The sequence below is a fragment of the Branchiostoma belcheri genome, unplaced genomic scaffold, assembly GCF_001625305.1.
Source record: "Branchiostoma belcheri isolate BF01 breed outbred unplaced genomic scaffold, Haploidv18h27 scaffold23, whole genome shotgun sequence".
Lineage (NCBI taxonomy): Eukaryota > Metazoa > Chordata > Leptocardii > Amphioxiformes > Branchiostomatidae > Branchiostoma > Branchiostoma belcheri.
Genome location: NW_017803824.1, coordinates 747,227 through 755,904, shown reverse-complemented (window position 1 = coordinate 755,904; position 8,678 = coordinate 747,227).

The window sequence follows — 8,678 nt, the reverse complement described above, 5'->3', positions numbered from 1 at the left end:
AGGTGGGGTTTGGGGTATTACAGGCCAAATCAATACTAAACACGGTAGTGTAGGTGGGGTTTGGGGTATTACAGGCCAAATCAATACTAAACACGGTAGTGTAGGTGGGGTTTGGGGTATTACAGGCCAAATCAATACTAAACACGGTAGTGTAGGTGGGGTTTGGGGTATTACAGGCCAAATCAATACTAAACACGGTAGTGTAGGCATAGTAACGGAGTTATCTTAAACTTCAGGCAAGGCGAGGGAAGTGTTGGATGTTTGCAGCGGCGGTCTGAGTACAGTGGACATTAATAAGACTCCCTTGGCGGCCGTTAGTACCAGGACACTGCGGGATGACATTTGGTAGAGAGAACCCATTTCGCCGTCCTGTGTGGCGTGAACGTTTATTGGTTGGTTTATTGGTTTAAAACTCTCCTTTAGCTGCCCACCCGAGGGTGACAGCTATTCTTCCAGGAGAGAGTATACACATAAACGTAACAAAACATCAAAACACATACATATATACATCATCATATTTACATCATCACACACAGTATATATACAATTAATATTCAATCTTAGTTTACTGATAATTCTGTATAGCTTGTTTCAGTCTGTCTTTGATGAGAGTTTTAAAACTGGTAGGTATTGATTTTCTGATATGACATGGAAGTGTGTTATACAGTTTTGAGCATCTGTAGAGGAAAGATTTAGTAGCTGCCGATGTTCTTGGCTTTGGCAGCTTAAAATTATTCCTTGCTGCAGATGTCGTACTGTAACCGTGCTGGTTAGATACAAGCTGTAGTTTACTGTAAAGTGTTGTTGGTTGCTTATAGAAAAGCAACTTGTGGAAGGTACACAAGTAACCTTTTCAAGTTCCCGTCTGTAACCTTAAGGAATTCAGAAATGTGAAGGACGCAGGATGATTCATGCACACATTAGGCTACAGGACACCATTCTCCCAAGGCAGAGCTATCCCGCGGCAAATACAGATACTTTCACGGTCGATGTTCAGGAGAACTTGCACTTCTTGTTCCGCCGCTCAGAACCTTTCAGCGTGCCACTAGGTTCTCTTCCAGTTCTCATTAATACACCGTTAAACATACCTGTCTCCAAGTCATTTTACAACAACAGCTTCTTTCCCAGGACTGCAAAATTATGGAACTCTCTTCCAAACAGATGCTTTCCGTCTGATTACAATCCACAAAGCTTCAAAACAAAGGTCCACCGCCATCTCCTGAGATAACTACATTATACTCACTTAAGTACCTCTAGCTCTATGCCTAGCAGTGGCCAAAAAAAAATTGGCCTTGCATTGAGCAACACCGATAAAAAAGTTAGCCTTGGGATTAGTGCTACCGTACTATAGTAAGAAAGCAACCCTGCCTCAGAAGGATGCAGGGCACAAGCAGTTTCTGAATCTTTGTAACATATACACAAGGTAGATTTGATCAAGTGTATTTTAAGGGTTCATGCACATGGGCGTCAGTGGAAGACAGACGAAAAATGCCCAGACTATGCATGATGTACGAAATGACTAATAATCTGGTGGACGTACATGTACCAACTTTGATACATGAAGGCATGACTATTTCTTGTTCTTTCCTGGGCTGGTATTAGGTACTACTAAGTAACTAATACCAGCCCAGGAAGGAACAAGAAATTGTCATGCCTTCAAGTAGCAGAGTTACCAACCAAGGATTGAGGTGTTCAAAAACTCGCATTTTCCAAGAATTATCGTAGAGTAGAACTCGTTTCTATCAAGCACTGTTGGGGCCTCATATGGAAAGCTTTAAACAACTCATGCAATAAAATGTGCAGTGCAAAGATTGATTGTAACAAGTCGTTCGGTGTGATATAGCTAGCTGCCGCCGCGCCACGTGCCTGCGAAGCTGGTGTGTTACCCCGAAGGGCGGTTATATACCTGCTATACCGATACAGACAGACACAACCAATTCCTGCATCTTTGTACCATACACACGACTGTATTTCAAGGGCCCATGCACGCGTGTAATTCAAACTTATAAATCAGAAGAAGTCAGCCAAGCAACATAATTTCTTAGTGACTAAAGTTACTGGGTGTAAAGTAAGTTTTAGAGTGAGCAAACTGAATGTAAAAAATCGATGTTCATAATTATATAACAAGCCAGAAAACTGTATGAACATGTCAATAAATCGATGATCATAATTTCAGAAAACTGCATGAAGTGAATAACAATCACTAAACGATGATAATCTTAAAAGCACAGCACTCTTGGCTGTGGATAATGGATAAAAGATTTCTTTAGCCTCCATAGCACGCCAAAAACTGGGGGTTTTTGGGGGGTCTCCAGGGTCTTTGGGAGCTTTTTGTGCTATTTTCTGATTGCATATAGACAACATAGCCGGCCTGGTTGAATTACCAGAAAGCAAACTAACTTTGTTCAGAAGACCGACACACATTACTTGGAAACACCAAGTGCTGAGGATAAGTGAGTGAGTGACCTGGTACATCGAATGATGGCGCATTTTAAAACTATTAAAACGCAACTTTTCTTTCGACGCACCTCTCCTGGGAAAGAGATGATGGATTCTGATAATCTTTTTCACGACTTTTGGGTCTCAGAAGAGCGCTGGTTGGGATGCCGCATAGGCTGGGCTAAGTGGGTTCAGCCTAGCCTGGTTAACCAGACCGCCGTGAGCTCAGCGCTATCCCTTCGGCGCCGAGAGCGTTTGGGGCCGCCAACCAGGCCTCAATTACCGCGCTTCGGGGAGGGGGGTAGGTTTCTTCGCTCAAAAAGAAGACTAAGCGTCATACAGGAAGTCAGCGGATACAGGGAAACCAGCTGGAGATAGGTCCGTGGTATAACTCGCCTGTGCTTGGTAAAGGCCGGGGCAGAAAAATTACTGCAAGCCGACCAAAGTTTTAGTACCGAGGCTAGGTTCAGCCGGCCGCATTTCATTCTATCACACTCTCCTAGGCTTCCGCGTGGGTGGTGAAGGCTTTTATGATCATCATAAAGTCATAACAGATTGAACAAAAAGTACTGTAGACTTTACAAGCATAACACAGGGGTGCAATTCAAGGGTGAACCATACAAATTATACAATCCCGTATGGCAACCCATACTGTGACTTCTCTGTCCTTTTTATTGAGCTGAGGTCGACAAGAGAAGTTCTGGTATTTTTCACTTGGTGTTTCAGGAGGGCATTCGCAACTCTTGGGTATTTCTGATCTACTGTGAAATACATAGAATGTGCTTTTGAGTAGTTGCAGTATTGACGGGTGGTTAATATAAAGCTGCGTGAATCAAGATTTTTATGATGTGTATTTTGGCAGGCCGGCAGATACCTGAGCTTTCTAAAATGATACATTTCAACAAAGCTCTGCTACACAGGAAATTAAAGCTCGTCTGATACAGGCATAAATATTGCATCTTATGGGATGATGAATCTTCGCTCGTTTCGAGCCGCACGGTGCGCGGTATTTCCCTGGATGTTTCTCTAATTAAATCTGGTATTAAAAACCTCTCGGAGTGATATTCCGCATTCGTGAGTCGTAGATCGATCACTTTCCTGACATTCACGGCAGTTAGACGCAATATTGGAAACGTTTTTCTCCAGACTTGTTGGAGGGCCTGCATGCCCTTTTTCCTAAGGCGTAATCAGGCCTTTTTATACTTCGTAGTTCGTAGGCAGCCTCCGCAAAAAATCAGAGTAATTCGTAATAGGCCATTAGCCGCCAATCGTAAAGTCAGCTCTGAGACTTTAACGTAAGTCGTAATCGGCGGCGAAAATTTGGGTAATTCGTAATCCCCCCATGCAGGCCCTCTTGTTGTCGAATCTCTGTAGGGACGTACAGAATATCAAGTACGTGGGGACTATTTGTCACCCACCAAGCATGTTCGCGTACTAAAGCCGCCCTAGCCTCCATAGCATGGCAAAAACTGGGGGTTTTGGGGGTCTTTGGGAGCTTTTGTGTGCTATTTTCTGATTGCATATAGACAACCTAGCCGGCCTGGTTAAATATTACCCCCGTTTTTTTTAGAACTAGGCTAATAAGAAAACAGCCGAAGACCACCAAACCCCCAGTTCTATAAGCCTGCTACGGAGGCTACTCTTACTATTTGTCACCCACCAAGCGTGTTCGTGTACTAGAGTCGCCCAGACGTACAAGATCGGTGTTGTTACGGCCCAGAAACGGCACTAATGATGCCGGAGTTGTCTGATAAGTGTGCCTGATGGGTCCATCTGTCTCCCAGCGCTCAGACAGACAGCTTCGTCAATCACCGGATCAGAACGTTTTTTTTTTCATTCTCGATACAAATTTACTCCAACCAAGGATTGAGGTGTTCAAGAATTCATTATTTCCAAGAACTATCGCAGAGTGGAACTCGCTGTCACCAAGTACAGTAGGGGCATTGTCATTAGATAGCGCTAAACAATGTCTGGAGTTAGATGTTTAGGTGTAAGTCTATCGGTGTAATGTAGCCAGCTGCCGCCACGCCACGTGCCTGGGAAGCTGGTGTGTTACGCCGAAGGGCGGTTATACCGGCTATACAGATACAGATACTCCAGTACAATATAAGTTTAAGAACATATTTTGCCTTTTGCATTAACAACATTAATTCTATAGTTTTGCAAAGTACATAATACAGGAAAAGGGTAATGTGGACCGCATAACATTACCAGTAATCTACATGTTCTGTTTGGATGCAGTACATTAAGTATTTTCAAGTAGTGCCAATCCGTAGTCACAGTTGTATAATACATGGTGCCCTCAGTCAGTCATCATACGTCTTTAGAATTTCCAGACGTCTAAATTTGTACCTTGAAGGCACCCAAAGCAATTTCGGTGCAGTAAAACTAACTTCAAAGTCAGTTTTCTGGTCTTTTTTTTAAATGTAGTAAATTGAATCAACCCTATCCGTAACCCTATCCCGTAGCCCCCCTATCCGTAACCCTATTCCGTAGCCCCAAGTCAACTTGTTCGCGCGTACTGACTGGGCTGCAGTTCATTCAATCTTTACTAGGAAGCGCTTTAACCAAGTCCAGTAGTTGAATTAGAGCAAAGGCCCAGTATGGGGGGTGGGGGGATTACTTATTACTGAATAACTAGGTGGGACTTTAAAACAATTCTAGTTTGACTTCTTTTTTTAAGATCCTTCAAAAACAAACTAACAATGTGACAATTCTTTTAAGTTTTATTTTTTGCAGATTGGGAACAGTATTATGTGTATTGTAAACAGTGTGTGAGCACTTAGCCATTTTTACAATATGTTGTTACCAGTTAAATCCCTGGTCAAATACACAAGATCTAGCCTGACTAAATCGAGCTCCTGGTAGTCGCCTGCCCAAAGGTTGACGCCCCCATGTAAAACCAACTGATCACAATACTCCTGCAAGAGGTAACCTTCACGGAGTAATAAAAACTAGAAGACCGGTTTTCAAATATTTATTACTTTGTGATCAAAGTGTACAGTGTGTTGCTCAGGCATTTTCAAAGCTTGGTATCAAAAACTCACTACAATTTCCTAGCACAAACCTAACTACATAAATTAGGCTGTAGGGTAGTTATAATCTTAAGACTTTTGCTCTCAAAGCCATGTATTCATATATTTTGGATCTATTCTAGGACAAGGTGGCCACTCTTGTACTAGAATAGAGGCAAAATACACGAAAAATAAAGGCTAAGTGAGAACAAAAGACTTCTGAAACTTAACCTAGACTACAACTAACCTTAACATTATACTACAACTAACTTGAACACTAGGTTACCACTAACCTTAACACTTAAAGGTTATAGCTAAACCTTAACACTAATGGAAAGTTCATTGTGTTGGTAGTAGTCATTTCCAACACGAGTCAGACTGAGTTGTACAGTCAAAAATTTGGGTAAGCCCAACTTGTTGTGTTAGATATTGCAGTTCGAACTTATTTCATAACCTTAACACTAGACTACAACTAACCTGAACACTAGATGTTTGATTAGAAGATTATTAAAGTCAGTTAAATTGAAAAATTAGACTAGTGCACAATACTCCAAAGGGACAATCCAATAGTCATGTCTGAAAACTAGCGTAACATTAATAACCTTAATGCCTAGATGTGTAGCCAATACAAAGTAAGACAACCAGCATTGCAATCAATTCTAAAAACAGACATTTACAAGTTTGGAAATGTCAAAACTAAATATTCAAAGAGACATCTCAATTTTTCATATTGTGCAAGAATGAAAAAAAAAACAACATACATTTGACATCTCACAGCTGATACGTACGAGGAACTACAAAATGTATAACCTGAGCAACACTTGGTCTACATAATGGCTGTAAAATGATACCATGTGCATTCTATGAGTATGAAGAGCATAAACAGTAACTTCATTTGACTTTACATTTCTGTATCAGTATACCCGGTATAACTGTCATTTGGCGTAACACACCAGCTTCGCAGGCACTTGACACTAGCTATTCATCACATCAAACTACTTGTTACACTCAATCTTATTTCTTCTTACACTTACACTATCTTATTGCACACATTTATTTGCATCAGTTGTTCAAAGCTTTCTAGCTGTGCTTGGTGGCAACGAGTTCCAGTCTACGGTAGTTCTTGGGAAATACAAATTCTTCCTGCAGAGAAATGCTGTTGCTGGTGGGCTATTGGCAGGGCGTTAACGATCTGTGATGCAACTTCAGTTCAATCAACAGTATTTATTTTAACAATCCCCTCTGTCTATCCGAAGAATTAGCGGTGGGGAGAATCACAATCACTTGGTTATCGGCAAGGCGTAATGAGAATGTTGACAACAGCCCTTGTGACGGCGCTGGTTGAGATTAGGACACTTTGAGAGCAATGGTTACTTCTGCACACAGTGCTTCAACCCGTTCCTGTGGCAACCAGGTCCAACGCTTCGCCTGATCAGTTTCTGTACCCATGTCGACGACCGGAGTTGCGCTAAGAGGTAACTACAAAGTTCAGTCCACCAGAAAACAGTGACTTCCGCAGTTCTGTTAGCTCATGATCACTTACGCTCTTCATCTTCCTGTCTTCCCTTCTGGCCCTGTGCCGTAGTCTTGGTTCGGGATCTCAAGACTAACGGATACCCCTGGCCCTGAATTCATCCCTCCCCCACCTCCATTATTTCATTCACAAGGCAGCTTATGCAATGGTCAGGGTTCCCGACCCACTGACAATCACATAATGCAGAAAGAAAGTCAGGCAGTACAAGATACGTAAATAATCACGGGTGAACAGAACTTATTAATTAGGGAAGTCTACGTTTTCTAGAGGACTGAACTTTGCAGCAACTCCAAACACAATCCCAGCCTTCAGCATAGTCACAGAAACCAAATCAACCATACATCGGACCTGTATCCCACAGAAACAGACTAAAGCCATGCGTGCAAAAGGAGCCCAAACCCTCAAAATGCCCCAACCCCCAAACCAGCAAAGTCACTCAGGATGTCACCAAAGCAAAGTCAAGCACCTTGCCAACAACCAAGAAACTACGATTATCCCTATCGACAATGCCTCAGATACACAGAGGGGAACTTGTAAGTTTCAAACGTGTTCCAAAAGGTCCAAAATCACATCACAAATCACTAACCTTTTTTTTCATCCCTGAACTTAGCCCTTTTCTGTCAGAATGTAGTTGAAGGCAACAAGAAGATCCTGGAAGATGCTGAGAGATGTCTCGATTCCGTTCCAGGTTCTTGCAACTACATGAATGTCAAAATACAAACAGAACAAGTCAGTATCAGTTGAAACACTATTTACTGAAAGAGGCACGAAGTCTAGTTTAACTTTAACCCTAAACAGTACACCTGGGGTCCGCGCGGACCCCAGCACTATATATTCTGTAATATCTTTTTTGTTTCTAAAGATTTTTTCCTGAAATTTTAGGTAATTGTCACCCACAAAGTTGTCTCTCAATACAGTGCAGAAAACTCCGTTTCTACCATTTATAAAAAAAATTATATCTGATTTTCTTTTGGGGTCCGCGCGGACCCCAGCCGGCTTTCGATCATAATGGATACACTGGCGTTCTTATACATTACCTTATTTCCGTTTTTATATGTTTTTATGCACTCATCGTATGTCTACCAAGTTTTCAGAGAAGGTGTAGTAATAGAATTAAATTTTCATAACTTTGGTGTAATTATGACGTCATATGACGTCAGAGCTAATAATATAGTCCGCCATATTGGATTTTGACCAATGACGTCATCAAATTAGCATATTCTATGCATGTTAAATGATTTAACTTATATTTAATTATGTAAGATGTTATTAATGTTGGATAAGAAGTGTAATTTAATATAAAAACTCAGAAAATTTTTATGTTTAAACCAAAATTACTTCTATTTAAAAAAAAGAAACCCGTTGCCATGGCAACACAAAAAAACATCAACTTACTAGTATTAAACTAATATGAACTTTTTTCCAGAGACATTTTAGGAAAGGTCTCCAAATTTGATACTTCTAGCGCAAGCCGTTTAGCCGCTATCTGAGATCAAAGTTGGGCCTCAAAAGCCCCTTCAGTCTGAAATGGGTTTAAAAATCGGGTATTTCTTCTTGCCTTCTTTTCTTCAACCAAAAATAGAAAAAGTTCAAAATGTATGATTTTTGTATGTAATGTGGACACAGAGGTTCCCACATCAGTTTGCAAAACAATTGAGCTGGTAGCATGTTGATAATTTCTAAAAATTAGC